Genomic DNA, 19002 nt, shown 5'->3' on the forward strand with positions numbered 1-19002 from the left:
AAATTATTTAATCACACATCATATTTTCCTAGTTGTACCTGCATGCCAAACTTCAGACCTCTATCTCCATCTGTAATGAAAGTAGCAAATGGAAACATTTTTGATACCAAAATGTGCGAATGGTGAGCAAATCATTTATTTCTTAGTTGTACCTACATGCCAAATTTTAGACTTCAAGTTCCTTCTGAACAGAAAGTTCAAAATAGTACGAATTTGTACGAATTGTAAAAAGATCACAGTCACCCACCATATTTTTCCTAGTTGTACCTACATGCCAAATTTTAGACCTCTAGCTCCATCTGGAAAGAAAGTACCAAATGGCACCAATTTCGGTACGTTTTCTCCCGTTACCAGTACTATTTTTCTTCTCACCCCCATCCTTTTGTACCAGATGTCCTTTAAGTAAAATTTTAAAATTCTATCTCTATCCATCCATCCTGTACAAAGTTCACCCATTTCGTACCTTTTGATATTTTTTTAGTACTTGATTGTACAAATTTCCAAAAACCCTTATTTTCACCTAAATTACAAACAAGTAAAAAGGCATTAAGTTCGGCCGGACCGAACTTTGGATACCCACCACCTCGGCTATATATGTAAACCACCTTTCGTCAAAATCCGGTGAAAAAGGAATGCCTTATTCCCCATAGAAGCTATATGTAAATATGTTCCGATTTGATCCAAATACTAATAAGTACAAACCATTGTTCATTTGTGTATAACAAAATATTGGTCTTTTTAGTAGATATATCTATGAAATAAACCGATCTGAACCATGGAGGTCGAAAAGCCTAATAAAGTCAATGTGTCAAATTTCAGTTAAATCGGATTATAAATGACCATTTTTTGGGGCAAAGACTTTAAATCGAGATATCGATCTATATGGCAGCTATATGCAAATCTTGATCGATTTAGATCAAATTGCCGAAATATGTGGAGAGGCTTAACTTAACTCTCTGTCCCAAATTTCGGCAACATCGGACAATAAATGCGCCTTTTATAGGCCCAAAACATTTAATCGAGAGATCGGTCTACATGGCAGCTATATTTAAATCTAGACCGATCTGTGCCATAATGCAGAGGTATTTCAAGAGACTTAACTTAATTTACTGGCCCAAATTTCGGCGACATCGGACAATTAATGCGCCTTTTATGGACCCAAAACCTTAAATTGAGGGATCGGTCTATATGGCAGCTATATCCAAATCTGATCCGATCAGGGCCAAATTGAAGAAGGATGTCGAAGGGGCTAAGACAACACACTGTCTTGAATTTCAGCAAAATTGGATAATAAATGTGGCTTTTATTGGCCTTAGACCCTAAATTGGAGGATCGGTCTATATGGCAGCTATATCCAAATCAGGACCGATCTGAGCCAAATTAACGAAGGATGTCGAGCGCCTTACACAACTCACTGTCCCAAATTTCAGCAAAATCGGATAAAAAATGTGGCTTTTATTGGCCTAAGACCCTAATTCGGCGGATCGGTTAACCTGCTTACCAATTGCGGTACTAACTTTTTTTTCACCAAACCTTAGTTTTTCGGAAAGCTATCATTATTTTAGTACTTTACGTTCGCGCTGGGCAAATATAATCCTTTTCGTAGTTGTTCGTACTTTTTTGTACCTAAACATACGTGCCTATAACCAAGACCAACATTCGTGCAAATTTCAGAATCCTAGCTGCAGCCGTTTGGGCTGGGCTATGATCACTCAGTCAGCTATCAAGCGTCTCTTCTATAAAGGGTGATTTTTGAAAAGCTATAGTCAAGTTTAAAAAAACACGGTCCAATGATGCCTCCAGCCTATAAACCGCACCAAACTGTGACTCTTTCTGGATGCATTGGTAGCTCTTTCAATGCTTTTGGCTGATATTCTCCCCAAAATCGACAATTCTGCTTATTTACGTACCCATTAAGTCAAAAATGAGCTTCGTTGTTCGTTTGTAAGACGATTCATGGTTAAATTAGAGACCAAACTGAAGATGTTTGAAAGTGAAACGAAACACGAAACGTCAAGAGCTGTTTAAACCAATGTTCACAAAAAGATAATGGCTAAAATATCACCCTTTATTAAAAGAGGTTTTGTGTATAAAAAAAGTTTTCATTATTATGTTGTGTTAAAAAAAAAATTCATAAAATTTTATCTAAATAAAAAATTCATAAAAATGTCCCTCAAAAAAAATTTTTGGTGGGGCCCGGGCCTGAGCAAAAACGTTTCATTTTCATTTAGAAACCAGTAGGGAAAGGCAAAAGTCGGGCGGAGCCGACTGAATAATACCCTACACCTATCCTATAAGTACAAGGAGCTTCCACTTTTCTGCACCAATTCTGAATCAATTTTGATGGACCCCGGCGGATGTTTGCAAATGGGTTAAAACAATCCTCATCAAATTTCGAACAAATTTGTTTAAACTGTAATAACTACTGCTGACAAATGACAACATTATTGCAAATTTCCAAAAATCTGACGAACATATAGAAGCTATATCTAAATCTGAACCAATTTCGACCCAATTTCCTAGATATTGTTGTAATCGTCAAGGAAAGCGTTGTGCAAAATTTTGGCAAGATTGGTCAAAATATGCGCCTTCAGTGGCTCTAGGAGTACAAATCGGAGGAAATACATATATGGCAGCAATATATAATTCTGATAATAATACTAAAAGTCATAAGAATATCGTTCCTGCCAAATTTCGAAAGAATCGGTAAACAAATGAGCATTTTACTGCAATATTTCTCAAAATCCGACGAACGTATATATAGGAGCTATACCTAAATTTGAACCGATTTTGAGAAAACATTTTAGATACTAATACAAAAAAGTGGCATGTGCACAATTTCGTGTCAATTTATTAACCAATATGACCTGTACCTTGATTACAAAAATACTTGGACTCACAGACAGACCGACGGACATAGCTAAATCAAATCAGAAAGTGATTCTGAGTCGATCGGTATACTTATTTGCAAACAAATGCACAAACTTATAATACCCTGTACCACAGGGTAATGTTCCCACAGGTAAAATGTTCCCTTAAAAAAGAACTTTATTGAAATTTTGCCTTTGAAAACATTATTTCCCGGGATGGGCACGGCCCCATCCCGCCCATGGCTACGTTCCTGGAACATATGTAAGGTGGTATTTCGATTTAACATCTGAAGACCCTTGAAACACCAAATATTATTCGATTTGCCTGAAATTTTGCACGTGGTGTTCTGTTACATCTTCCAAGGACCATACAATGTACGGTCTTAATCGGTCTTTAACCCGATATAGTTCCCATATAAACCTACTTCCCGATTTGACTTCCAGAGCCTCAATTGTAGGCCGATTTGGTTTAAATTTTGTGTGTAGTGTTCTGTTAGGACCCCTTCCTTTCTTCTTTTATTCGTTATCCATTCCGGATTAAACTAATTCTAGACACCACATTAATCCCTTACACCCTAACAAACCTTCCTTGACATCTTTTTTTGTTACAATACAGTTAAGTAAAATTCTCTTGTTATTGTAGTCATGGTTGCGTTATTGTTATGTTTACATGGGCATACTCACATTTTAAGCTATGCCAACCATAGCAGTTTTTATGTATTTTTCTTTTCTCCGCAAGTTTTTCGTGGTCCTCCTACAACTCGTCCATCTCCATCCAATGGAGGTACCATGTGGCCCAGGTTGAAGCATGTTCCTTCCCGGTCAAACATCCGGTGTCACTTGTAGAGATTTCTGTTGTTGTGGTATGTCCATGCAGGGAGGGCAAAAAGATGGCCACGCATTTTCCTCTGCTGGGAAAGGCTCGATTTTTTTTTTGATTACTCATCAAGTTCACCTCCTTCATTCATTCGTTCATTCATTGTCTTTACTTTGGCACGGCTTTCGGCAGTTGTAAAAATTTACCGATTTTTGTTTTACATCTTGCCAAGGCCATAATATTGTGATACGCATGCGGAGGAAGCTAGAATTTGTTGGCCAAACCATAAAAAGGCAGCACTGTATGGCTCATTACGGAATGCTGTAGACCGTGATTTGGCCACCTCAAGCAACAGAGTGGTGACGAACGAAGCAAAGTTTTGCGAGTACAGTCATCTTTCCGCCCGTCCATGCAACTTCAATTTTTTTTAAGGGTGCCCATAAAGTGATTTCAGTTTGTGAAATTATTGAAACCATAAAAGATTGATAGACCACAGCATGATGGTCTTGAAAGGGGAGGGGCGTAGGTGTCGTGGTGAAGGCAATGGCAGCAATTTAAATTATGAAGGCCAACTTGGGCTGCAGCCCTTATCCATAATAAATTCACTTAAAGTGTTATTAAATTCATAAAGGCAGGAAGACAGTTTGGTATGGTTGAGAGGTAGGTACATAGGTTGGGATCTTTTTCATCTTGGGCCCACTTTCTTCTATATTATTTTTTACGCTTGGTATTATTAAACCAATTTCCGCTCTTATTCATACCATTTTTACTGCCAATCCAGAAAATGTAGTTATTTTTTCCCTTCGCGCTGTGCGACCACTCTTCTCATCGAATTTAATGTTATTTGAATATAATCAAATTATTCTGCATAATGTAATTTGTTTTTGAGTTGGCTCTGGATCATCATAGAGGAACATAAACCATTTCCTTTCTTTCTGGCAAGAAGGTTTCAATAGCTTTTAAGGTATTAAATGGTGCAGACACAAGTGCTTGAGTGTCTATGAAAGCAGATGTTACGAAAAGGTGTACATTTTTTTTATGATTCAAATATAGTGTAACAGCTAATAAAACACTTGGTTGGAAGGTCGTAAATATTTGGGACTTACAAATATTTCCATAACACTAAAATGTGTCGTTGGTTATGTGGGGATGTGGGGAAAAGGGTCGTTTAATTAAGTTATTTTTTAATAAATTTCAATTGCTTAGTTCTTCAGTCTTTGGAATCATACTCAAAGAATATTAGAATATTAAACCAAACCAAAAGATGAGATTATTGTTTGAACCATTAAACAAATTAAATTTGTATACCCTTCATTCCTTTGACAATCATGGACATAACTAATTCCGACCTCACAGAGCATATAAATTGTATGCTTCATCGCATTTAAGTTGTAAGATTGGGATATTTTTGGTAGTATCTCATTTTTACATTGGGATCCGACCACCAACCCATAATTCTCTCAGCGCACTAATACTGAAGAACATTAATTAACCGCGAGTCGAGTACAACCTTGACTTGTCTTTGTATACCCTTATACTTCCCGACGTATAGTGGAATAGATTCGAAAAAAAAAACAAGTAAAAGCGTGCTAAGTTCGGCCGGGCCGAATCTTATATACCCTCCACCATGGATCGCATTTGTCGAGTTCTTTTCCCGGCATCTCTTCTTTGGCAAAACAGGATATAAGAAAAGATTTGCTATGCTATTAGAGCGATATCAAGATATGGTCCAGTTTGGACCACAATTCAATTATATGTTGGAGACCTTTGTAAAATGTCAGCCAATTCGAATAAGAATTGCGCTCTTTGTGAGCTCAAAAAGTAAAATAGAGAGATCGATTTATATGGGAGCTGTATCGGGCTATAGACCGTTTCAGACCATAATAAAGACGTATGTTGACGGTCATGAGAGAATCCGTCGTACAAAATTTCATCCCAATCGGATAAGAATTGCGCACTCTAGAGGCTCAAGAAGTCAAGACCCAAGATCGGTTTATAAGGCAGCTATATCAGGTTATGGACCGATTTGAACCATACTAGGCACAGTTGTTGGATATCATAACAAAACACGTCGTGCAAAATTTCAATCCAATCGGATAAGAAATGCGCACTCTAGAGGCTCAAGAAGTCGAGACCCAAGATCGGTTTATATGGCAGCTATATCAAAACATGGAGCGACATGGCCCATTTACAATACCAACCGACCTACACTAATAAGAAGTATTTGTGCAAAATTTCAAGCGACTAGCTTTACTCCTTCGGAAGTTAGCGTGCTTTCGACAGACAGACGGACGGACGGACGGACAGACGGACGGACATGGCTAGATTGACATAAAATTTCACGACGATCAAGAATATATATACTTTATGGGGTCTCAGACGAATATTTCGAGTAGTTACAATCAGAATGACGAAATTAGTATACCCCCCATCTTATGGTGGAGGGTATAAAATAAACCGATCTGAACCATATACGACATGTATGTTGAAAAGCCTAACATAAGTCACTATTAAAAATTTCAATGAAATTGGATTATAAATGCGCCTTTTATGGGGCCAAGACTTTAAATCGAGATATAGGTCTACATTGCAGCTATATCCAAATCTGAACCGATTAGGGGCAAGTTGCACAAAAATGTCGACGAGCCTAACACAAAGCACTGTCTCAAATTTCAGCGACATCGGACAATAAATGCGTTTTTTATGGGCCCAAAACCTATTACAACCTAGATATCGCTCTATATGGCAGCTATATCCAAATCTGAACAGATCTGGGCCAAATTGAAGAAAGATGTCGAAGGGCCTAAGACAACTCACTGTCCCAAACTTCAGTAAAATCGGATAATAAATGTGGGTTTTATGGGCCTAAGACCCTAAATCGGAGGATCGTTCTATATGGCAGCTATATCCAAATCTGGACCGATCTGGGCCAAATTGACGAAGGACATCGACGGGCCTAACATAATTCACTGTCCCGAATTTCATCAAAATCGGATAATAAAAATGGCTTTTGTGGGCCCAAGACCCTAAATTTAAGGATCGGTCTATATGGCAGCTATATCCAAATCTGAACCGATCTAGTCAAAATTGACGAAGGATGCCGAAGAGCCTAACACAACTCACTGTTCCAAATTTCAGTGAAATCGGATAATAAATGTGGCTTTTATGGGCCTTAGACCCTAAATCGGAGGATCAGTCTATATGGCAGCTATATCCAAATCTGGACCGATCAGAGCCAAATTGACGATGGATGTCGAAGGGCCTAAAACAAATGAATATACCCCCATCCTTCGGTGGTGGGTATAAAAACGGCTGAACCGATTACCTTGAAATTTTCACAGATTGTGTAGGTTGGTCTGGAAGTAAACATTGGCTATATAATTTTTATACCCTCCACCATAAGATGGGGGGTATACTAATTTCGTCATTCTGATTGTAACTACTCGAAATATTCGTCTGAGACCCCATAAAGTATATATATTCTTGATCGTCGTGAAATTTTATGTCGATCTAGCCATGTCCGTCCGTCTGTCTGTCGAAAGCACGCTAATTTCCGAAGGAGTAAAGCTAGCCGCTTGAAATTTTGCACAAATACTTCTTATTAGTGTAGGTCGGTTGGTATTGTAAATGGGCCATATCGGTCAATGTTTTGATATAGCTGCCATATAAACCGACCTTGGATCTTGATTTCTTGAGCCGCTAGAGGGCACAATCCTTATCCGATTTGAATGAGTTTTTGCACGAAGTATTTTGTTATGACATCCAACAACTGTGCCAAGTATGGTTTAAATCGGTTCATAACTTGATATAGCTACCATATAAACCGATCTTGGGTCTTGACTTCTTGAGCCGCTAGAGGGCACAATCCTTATCCGATTTGAATGAGTTTTTGCACGAAGTATTTCGTCATGATATCCAACAACTGCGCCAAGTATGGTTGAAATCGGTCCATAAACTGATATAGCTGTCATATAAACAGATCTTGGGATTTGACTTCTTGAGCCTCTAGAGTGCGCAATTCTTATCCGATTGGAATGAAATTTTGCACGACATGCTTTGTTATTATATCCAACAACTGTGATAAGTATGGTTCAAATCAGTTCATAACCTGATATAGCTGCCATATAAACCGATCTTGGGTCTTGATTTCTTGAGCCTCTAGAGTGCGCAATTCCTATCCGATTGGAATGAAATTTTGCACGACGTGTTTTGTTATGACATCCAACAACTGTGCCAAGTATGGTTTAAATCGGTCCATAACCTGATATAGCTGCCATATAAACCGATCTTGGGTCTTGACTTCTTGAGCCTCTAGAGTGCGCAATTCTTATCCGATTGGAATGAAATTTTGCACGACGTGTTTTGTTACGATATACAACAACTGTGCCAAGTATGGTTCAATTCAGTCCATAACTTGATATAGCTGCCATATAAACCGATCTTGGGTCTTGACTTCTTGAGCCTCTTGAGTGCGCAATACTTATCCGATTGGAATGAAATTTTGCACGACATGCTTTGTTATTATATCCAACAACTGTGATAAGTATGGTTCAAATCAGTTCATAACCTGATATAGCTGCCATATAAACCGATCTTGGGTCTTGACTTCTTGAGCCTCTAGAGTGCGCAATTCCTATCCGATTGGAATGAAATTTTGCACGACGTGTTTTGTTATAATATCCAACAACTGTGCCAAGTATGGTTCAAATCGGTTCATAACCTTATATAGCTGTCATATAAACCGATCTTGGGTCTTGACTTCTTGAGCCTCTAGAGGGCGCAATTCTTATTTAATTTGAATGAATTTTGGCACGTAGTATTTTGTTATGATATCCAACCACTGTGCCAAGTATGGTTCAAATCGGTTCATAACCTGATATAGCTGTCATATAAACCGATCTGGGATCTTGACTTCTTGAGCCTCTAGAGGTCGCAATTATTTTCCGATATGCCTGAAATTTTGTACGACGGATTCTCTCATGACCATTAACATACGTGTTTACTATGGTCTGAATCGGTATTTAGCCCGATACAGCTCCCATATAAATCGATCTCTCTATGTTAGTTCTTGAGCCCCCAAAGGGCGCAATTCTTATTCGAATTGGCTGACATTTTACACAGGTCTCCAACATATAATTTAATTGTGGTCCAAACCGGACCATATCTTGATATCGCTCTAATAGCAGAGCAAATCTTTTCTTATATCCTTTTTATACCCTCCACCATAAGATGGGGGGTATACTAATTTCGTCATTCTGTTTGTAACTACTCGAAATATTCGTCTGAGACCCCATAAAGTATATATATTCTTGATCGTCGTGAAATTTTATGTCGATCTAGCCATGTCCGTCCGTCTGTCCGTCCCCGTCCGTCCGTCCGTCCGTCCGTCTGTCTGTCGAAAGCACGCTAACTTCCGAAGGAGTAAAGCTAGCCGCTTGAAATTTTGCACAAATACTTCTTATTAGTGTAGGTCAGTTGGTATTGTAAATGGGCCATATCGGTCCATGTTTTGATATAGCTGCCATATAAACCGATCTTGGGTCTTGACTTCTTGAACCTCTAGAGTGCGCAATTCTTATCCGATTGGCACGAAATTTTGCACGACGTGTTTTGTTATGATATCCAACAACTGTGTCATGTATGGTTGAAATCGGTTCATAATCTGATATAGCTGCCATATAAACCGATCTTGGGTCTTGACTTCTTGAGCCTCTAGAGTGCGCAATTCTTATCCGATTTGAATAAATTTTGGCACGACGTGTTTTGTTATGATGTCCAACAACTGTGCCAAGTATGGTTCAAATCGGTTCATAATCTGATATAGCTGCCATATAAACCGATCTTGGGTCTTGACTTCTTGAGCCTCTAGAGTGCCCAATTCTTTTCCGATTGGAATGAAATTTTGCACGACGTGTTTTGTTACGATATCCAACAACTGTGTCAAGTATGGTTGAAATCGGTTCATAATCTGATATAGCTGCCATATAAACCGATCTTGGGTCTTGACTTCTTGAGCCTCTAGAGTGCGCAATTCTTATCCGATTTGAATGAATTTTGGCACGACGTGTTTTGTTATGATGTCCAACAACTGTGCCAATTATGGTTCAAATCGGTTCATAATCTGATATAGCTGCCATATAAACCGATCTTGGGTCTTGACTTCTTGAGCCTCTAGAGTGCCCAATTCTTATCCGATTGGAATGAAATTTTGCACGACGTGTTTTGTTACGATATCCAACAACTGTGCCAAGTATGGTTCAAATCGGTCCATAACCTGATATAGCTGCCATATAAACCGATCTTGGGTCTTGACTTCTTAAGCCTCTAGAGTGCGCAGTTCTTATCCGATTGGGATGAAATTTTGCACGACGTGTTTTGTTATGATATTCAACAACTGTGCCAAGTATGGTCCTAATCGGTCCATAACCTGATATAGCTGCCATATAAACCGATCTTGGGTCTTGACTTTTTAAGCATCTAAAGTGCGCAATTCTTATCAGATTGGAATGAAATTTTGCACGACATGTTTTTTTTATGATATCCAACAAGTGTGCCAAAAACGGTTCAAATCGGCTCATAAACTTATATAGCTGTCATATAAACAGATTTGGGGACTTGACTTCTTGAGCTTCTAGAGGACGCAATTCCTACCTGATTTGGCTGAAATTTTGCATGACGTTTTTTTTTTTTTTCTTTCAACCACTGTGTCAAATAAGGTTTAAATCGGTTCATAACCTGATATAGCTGCCATGTAAACCGATCTGGGATCTTGACTTCTTGAGCCTCTAGAAGTCGCAATTATTATCCGATTTGCCTGAAATTTTGTACGATGGATCCTCTCTTGACCATCAACCATCATCATACGTGTTGATTATGGTCTAAATCTGTTTATAGCCCGATACAGCTCCCATATAAAGCGATCTCTCTATTTTACTTCTTGAGCCCCCAAAGGGCGCAATTCTTACTCGAATTGGCTGACATTCTACACAGGTCTCCAATATATAATTTAATAGTGGTCTAAACCGGATCATATCTTTATATCGCTCTAATAGCAGAGCAAATCTTTTCTTATATCACTTTTTGCTTAAGAAGAGATGTCGGGTAAAGAACTCGACAACTGCGCTCCATGGTGGAGGGTATATAAGATTCGGCCCGGCCGAACTTAGTACGCTTTTACTTGTTTTGCCTAAGAAGAGATGCCGGGAAAAGAACTCGACAAATGCGATCCATGGTGGAGGGTATATAAGATTCGGCCCGGCCGAACTTAGCACGCTTTTACTTGTTTGATATCGGACCCTCCCCTTTACCACAAATGTACTTCCCAAAAATAAAAGTGGACCGATTGGGACAATATGGGATTCAAATGAAAGGTATTCAAGAGTAGAGTACGAATTTCATTACAAAAGTTTGGTCCAAATACCGGTGTTTTTAAAGGTATTCGGGAGTAGATGACGAATAGGGTCAGGTAGTAGGAATAGGCATACAAATTTATGCCGAAGTATAGGGGGTCTCCTATCCCCACAAAAATGCCCAAAAAGGGACACATTAGTCAATCACGGATATATGGGACTCGGTTTGTTTGTTCCATATAGGCTGAAAAACGACAGAACCGATTTTCCCTATATAATTTTTTGGTATCGAAACGGGGACCGACCCTCCCCCTTATGCCAATAACACAACCCAAATCAAAAGTGGACCGATCGGGACAATATATAGGTATCAAATGAAAGGTATTGGAGAGTTGAACACGAATAGGGATGATTGGAATGAAATTTTGCACGACATGCTTTGTTATTATATCCAACAACTGTGCCAAGTATGGCTCAAATCAGTCCAAAACCTGAGATAGCTGCCATATAAACCGATCTTGGGTCTTGACTTCTTGAGCTTCTAGAGTGCGCAATTCCTATCCGATTGGAATGAAATTTTGCAGGACGTGTTTTGTTACGATATCCAACAACTGTGCCAGGTATGCTTAAAATTGGTTCATAACCTGATATAGCTATCATATTAACAGATCTGCTGACTTGACTTCTTGAGCTTCTAGAGGGCGCAATTATTATCCGATTTGCCTGAAATTTTGTACGACAGATCCTATCATGACTATTAACACATGTATTTATTATGGTGTGAATCGGTCTATAGCCCGATACAGCTCAAATATAAATCTGTCTCTCTATTTTACTTCTTGAGTCTCCAAAGGGCGCAATTCTTATTCGAATTGGCTGACATTTTGCACAGGTCTCCAACATATAATTTAATTGAGGTCTAAACCGGACCATATCTTGATATCGAACTAATAGCAGAGCAAATCTTTTCTTATATCCTTTTTTGCCTATGAAGAGATGCCGGGAATAGAACTCGACAAATGCGATCCATGGTGGAGGGTATATAAGATTCGGCCCGGCCGAACTTATCACGCTTTTACTTGTTTTTATATATCGGGTGGAGGCCATTCCCTCCCTTACCCGAAAGTGGTCCGACGGGCACAATAAGGAATGGAATTGAAGACCAGAAAAGAATATGGTTTTAAAATTTGGGACCAGGTACCCAGCGGCGCAATGGATCGGGGCCGGTTCGGCTAGTGGACTATAAAACGTATGATTTAGAATAAATCGGCTATATTCAACCCGAAAACTTTACATATTGGACTATATCTTAAATCCTGAATATATTCGTCTAAGATCCCATAGTGTATATAAATTCTTGATCGTCATGTTATTTTAAGTCGTTTTAGTCATGTCCATCCGTCCGTCTGTCTGTAGAAAATACGCTTACGTTTGAAGGTGTAAAGCTAGACGCTTAAAATTTTGCATAAATACTCCTTATCAGCGTTGGTCGGTTGGGATTGCAAATGAGCCATATCGGTCCATGTTTTGATATATAAACCGATCTTGGATGTATACTTCCTGAGGGCGCAATTCTTATCCGATACGGCAGAAATTTTGTATGTGTTATATTATTTTGGTATGTCTTCCAACAGCAGTTGTAAGTATGGTTTAAATCGGTCCATGACCGATCTCGGGTCTTGACTTCTTGAGACTCTAGGGGGCGCAATTCTTATCCCATTTTGCTGAAATGTTCCACTACGATTTCCGTTACGACTTCCAAAAGCTGCGCCAAGTATGGTTCAAATCGGTCCATAACCTGATATAGCTGTCATATAAACCGATCTTGGGTCTTGACTTCTTGAGCCTTTAGAGGGCGCAATTCTTATCTGATTTGAATGAATTTTTGCACAAGTATTTTGTTATGATATCCAACAACTGTGCCAAGTATGGTTCAAATCGGTCCATAACCTGATATAGCTGCCATATAAAACGATCATGGATCTTGACTTCTTGAGCCACTAAAGAGAGCAATTCTTATCCGATTTGGCTGAAATTTTGCATGATTTGTTCCGTTATGACTTCCAATAACTGTCCTAAGTATGGTTGAAATCGGTACCTAACATGATATACCTGCCATATAAACCGATGTGGGATCTTGACCTCTTGAGCCTCTAGAGGGAGCAATTCTTATCTGATTTGGCTGAAATTAAATGTACAACGGCTTCTCCCATGACCTTCATCTCCCTGTTTTACTTCTTGAGCCCCAAAGTGTGCAATTCTTATTCGAATTGGCTATACATAATAACTTCTACTATAGTCTCCAATATTCAATTCAATTATGGTCCGAATTAGACCGTAACTTAATATAGCTCCAATTGGATTGCAATTATTTTCTTTTATCCGTTATTTGCATAGTGGAGGGTATACAAGATTCGGCCCGGCCGAACTTAGCACGCTTTTACTTGCTTAGTATTCAACGTTGTCCTGTATATTGTGACGCCCCCTTGTGACGCCACATGAGAAACCAATGAGAATGCAGAAATATGCATTTATCCATGATCTCTCAATCTTGGAATCCTCATGTTACAAACTTAGGTTAAATCTGTCTTTCAAAAACCAAAGGAAGGGTTTATTTTTCAAATCAGAAATAAATGCATTTAAATAACTGCATAGGAAGTCTATAAACATTTATTTACTCCCAAAGACAATTTGTTACACATGTCAAGTGAAGGGATGAATGTTAAATTAAGTCTGGGAATTTGTTTCCATTTCAAGTATTTTAATTGGCAAGTATATGTTATAAGAGATTCCTAAATGAAAATGTTTATGGAGAAAGTGTCATAGAAGATTTAGTATAAATGAAGCAAAATGAATAAAGGTTTTTTTGCGAATGTATATAAATGGAAATGAGCTACGAATGATGAAATGAAGGATTTCAATCATTTAGGTCACAGTTATGAAGACATTTTTAGAGATGTTAATTTGGGATGAAGGGCATAAGTTAACCTTTATGAAAGCATGCTTATACGATTGTACTACAGATGAAGAGCTTTATTTGGAGAATTAGAAATAATGAATCAACTAAATAGTAAAGCGTGGTAAGTTCGGCCGGGCCAAATCTTGGGTCTACCATGGATTCTGCTAAAACATGGGTGCTGTATCTGGTAATAGACCGATTGGACGTTGTTGCAAGTCATAACTGAACACTATATGCGAAATTTAAGCCAAGTCTGATAAAAATCGCGGCTTTTAATGGCTCAAGAAAAACAATGTGGAGATCGGTTTAAATGGGAGCTGTATCAGGTTCTTGACCGATTCAAACCGTAATTGGCACAATTGTTTGATGTCATAACACAACACTGCAAAATTTCAACCAAATCGAATGAAAATCTTGGCTTTCAGGTGCTGAAGAAGTCAAATCGGGAGATCGGTTTATATTGGAGCTATATCAGGTTCTTTACCGATTAATAACGTACTTGGCACAGCTGTGGAAAGTCATAACAGTACACTGTGTGAAAAACTTTAGCCAAATCGGACTAAAATTGTAGCTTCCAGGAGAGATTGGTTTATATGGGAGCTATATCCAAATCTGAACCGATATGGCCCAGTTGCAATCCCCAACGACCTATATCCTTAGGTCTGTGCAAAATTTCAAGCCGCTAGCTTTACGCGTTCGATTGCTATCATGATTTTGACAGACAAACGGGCGGACATGGCTATATCGACTTAGAATGTCGAGACAATTGAGAATATATATGCTTTAATAGTCGATCCGGAACCTCTCCGCTGCGTCTTTTTATACCCACCACCATAAGATGGGGGGTATACTAATTTCGTCATTCTGTTTGTAACTACTGGAAATAGTCGTCTTAGACCCCATAAAGTATATATATTCTTGATCGTCGCGACATTTTATGTCGATCTAGCCATGTCCGTCCGTCCGTCTGTCTGTCGAAAGCACGCTAACTTCCGAAAGAGTAAAGCTAGCCGCTTGAAATTTTGCACAAATACTTCTTATTAGTGTAGGTCAGTTGGTATTGTAAATGGGCCATATCGGTCCATGTTTTGATATATCTGCCATATAAACCGATCTTGGGTCTTGACTTCTTGAGCCCCTAGAATGCGCAATTCTTATCCGATTGGAATGAAATTTTGCACGACGTGTTTTGTTATGATATCCAACAACTGTGCCAAGTATGGTTCAAATCGGTAAATAACCTGATATAGCTGCCATATAAAACGATCTTGGGTCTTGACTTCTTGAGCCTCTAGCGTGCGCAATTCTTATCCGATTGGGATGAAATTTTGCACGACGTGTTTCGTTATAATATCCAACAACTGTGCCAAGTATGGTTCAAATCAGTCCTTAACCTGATATAGCTGCCATATAAACCGATCTTGGGTCTTGACTTCTTGAGCCTATAGAGTGCGCAATTCTTATCAGATTGAAATGAAATTTTGCACGACGTGTTGTGTTACTATATCCAACAAGTGTGCCAAGTATGGTTCAAATCGGTCCATAACCTGATATAGCTGCCATATAAACCGATCTGGGGTCTTGACTTCTTGAGCCTCTAGAGGGCGCAATTCTTATCCGATTAGAATGGAAATTCGCACGACGTGTTTTGTTATAATACCCAACAACTGTGCCAAGTATGGTTTAAATCGGTTCATAACCTGATAAAGCTGCCATATAAACCGATCTTGGGTCTTGACTTCTTGAGCCTCTAGAGGTCACAATTCTTATCCAATTTGAATGAGTTTTTGCTCGAAGTATTTCGTCATGATATCCAACAATTGTGCCAAGTATGTTGAAATCGGTCCTTAACCTGATATAGCTGTCATATAAATAGATCTGGGGATTTGACTTCTTGAGCTTCTAGAGGGCGCAATTCCTATCCGATTTGGCTGAAATTTTGCATGACGTATTTTATTTTTACTTTCAACAACTGTGTCAAATAAGGTTCAAATCGGTTCATAACCTGATATATCTGCCATATAAACCGATCTGGGATCTTGACTTCTTGACCCCTAGAGGTCGCAATTATTATCCGATATGCCTGAAATTTTGTACGATGGATCCTCTTATGACCATCAACAAACGTGTTTATTATGGTCTGAATCGGTCTATAGCCCGATACAGATCCCATAAAAATCGTTCTGTCTATTTTACTTCGTGAGCCCCAATGGACGCAATTCTTATACGAATTGGCTGAAATTTTACAAAGGTCTCCAACATATAATTTAATTGTGGTCCGAACCGGACCATTTCTTGATATCGTTTTAATAGCAGAGCAACTCTTTTCTTATATCATTTTTATACCCACCACCATAAGATGGGGGGTATACTAATTTCGTCATTCTGTTTGTAACTACTCGAAATATTCGTCTGAGACCCCATAAAGTATATATATTCTTGATCGTCGCGACATTTTATGTCGATCTAGCCATGTCCGTCCGTCCGTCTGTCTGTCTAAAGCACGCTAACTTCCGAAGGAGTAAAGCTAGCCGCTTGAAATTTTGCACGAATACTTCTTATTAGTCTAGGTCGGTTGGTATTGTAAATGGGCCATATCGGTCCATATTTTGATATAGCTGCCATATAAACCGATCTTGGGTCTTGACTTCTTGAGCCTCTAGAGTGCGCAAGTCTTATCCGATGGGAATGAAATTTTGCACGAGGTGTTTTTTTATGATATCCAACAATTGTGCCGAGTATGGTTCAAATCGGTCCTTAACCTGATATAGCTGCCATATAAACCGATCTTGGGTCTTGAATTTTTGAGGCTCTAGCGTGCGCAATTCTTATCCGATCAGAATGAAATTTTGCACGACGTATTTTGTTTTAATATCCAACAACTGCGCCAAGTATGGTTCAAATCGGTCCATAACCTGATATAGCTGCCATATAAACCGATCTGGGGTCTTGACTTCTTGAGCCTCTAGCGTGCCCAATTCTTATCCGATCAGAATGAAATTTTGCACGACGTGTTTTGTTATTATATCCAACAATTGTGCCAAGTATGGTTCAAATTTCTCCATAACCTGATATAGCTGCCATATAAACCGATCTGGGGTCTTGACTTCTTGAGCCTCTAGAGGGCGCAATTCTTATCCGATTGGAATGGAATTTCGCACGACGTGTTTTGTTATGATACCCAACAACTGTGCCAAGTATGGTTTTAATCAGTTCATAACCTGATATAGCTGCCATATAAACCGATCTTGGGTCTTGACTTCTTGAGCCTCTAGAGGGCACAATTCTTATCCAATTTGAATGAGTTTTTGCTCGAAGTATTTCGTCATGATATCCAACAACTGTGCTAAGTATGGTTCAAATCGGTCCATAACCTGATATAGCTGTCATATAAACAGATCTGGGGATTTGACTTCTTGAGCTTCTAGAGGGCGCAATTCCTATCCGATTTGGCCGAAATTTTGCATGACGTATTTTATTTTTACTTTCAACAACTGTGTCAAATAAGGTTCAAATCGGTTCATAACCTGATATAGCTGCCATATAAACCGATCTGGGATCTTGACTTCTTGACCCCTAGAGGTCACAATTATTATCCGATATGCATAAAATTTTGTAGGTCGGATCCTCTCATGACCATCAACAAACGTGTTTATTATGTTCTGAATCGGTCTATAGCCCGATACAGATCCCATATAAATCGTTCTCTCTATTTTACTTCGTGAGCCCCAATGGGCGCAATTCTTATACGAATTGGCTGAAATTTTACACAGGTCTCCAACATATAATTTAATTGTGGTCCGAATCGGACCATATCTTGATATCGTTTTAATAGCAGAGCAACTCTTTTCTTATATCATTTTTAGCCTAAGAAGAGATGCCGGGAAAACAACTCGACAAATGCGATCCATGGTGGAGGGTATATAAGATTCGGCCCGGCCGAACTTAGCACGCTTTTACTTGTTTAACACTCTAATATCATTTAGGGTTGGGATACTTCGCCCAGAATGTGTATATCGAATTCGTGCCACTGTAGCCTATTTCCGCCTATAATGCTGAACGCTTGCGTTCAAATCCTGGTAATAATATCGGACAAAATTTAAAGCGGTGGTGATCCCATCTTAATGCTGGCGACATTTGGCATGTATGGTCATGTAGAAAATTCTCCCTAAAGAGATGTCGCTCTGCGGCACCGCATTCGGACTCGGCTATAAAAAAACAAGTTAAAGCGTGCTAAGTTCGGCCGGGCCGAATCTTATATACCCTTCAACATGGATCGCATTTGTCGAGTTCTTTTCCCGGCATCTTTTCTTAAGCAAAACAGGATAGAAGAAATGATTTGCTCTGCTATTAGAGCGATATCAAGATATGGTTCGGCTTGGACCACAATTAAATTATATGTAGTTGACCTGTGCAAATGTCAGCCAATTCGAATAAGAATTGCGCCATTTGCGGGCTCAAGAAGTAAAATACTGAGATCGATTTTTATGGGAGCTGTATCGGGCTATAGACCGATTCAGACCATAATAAACACGTATGTTGGTGGTCATGATAGGATCCGTCGTACAAAATTTCAGTCAAATCGGATAAGAATTGCGCACTCTAGAGGCTCAAGAAGTCAAGACCCAAGATCGGTTTATATGGCAGCTATATAAGGTTATGAACCGATTTGAACCATACATGGCACATTTATTGGATATCATAACAAAATACGTCGTGCAAAATTTCATTCCAATCGAAAAAGATTTGCGCACTCTAGAGGCTCAAGAAGTCAAGACCCAAGATCGGTTGGTATGGCAGCTATATCAGGTTATGGACAGATTTGAACTATACTTGGCAAAGTTGTTGGATATCAAAAAAAAACACGTCGTGCAAAATTTCATTCCAATCGGATAAGAATTGCGCACTCTAGAGGCTCAAGAAGTCAAGACCCAAGATCGGTTTATATGGCAGCTATATCAAAACATGCACCAATATGGCCCATTTACAACACCAACCGACCTACAC

Source organism: Stomoxys calcitrans, chromosome 1 (genome assembly GCF_963082655.1).
Source record: "Stomoxys calcitrans chromosome 1, idStoCalc2.1, whole genome shotgun sequence".
Lineage (NCBI taxonomy): Eukaryota > Metazoa > Arthropoda > Insecta > Diptera > Muscidae > Stomoxys > Stomoxys calcitrans.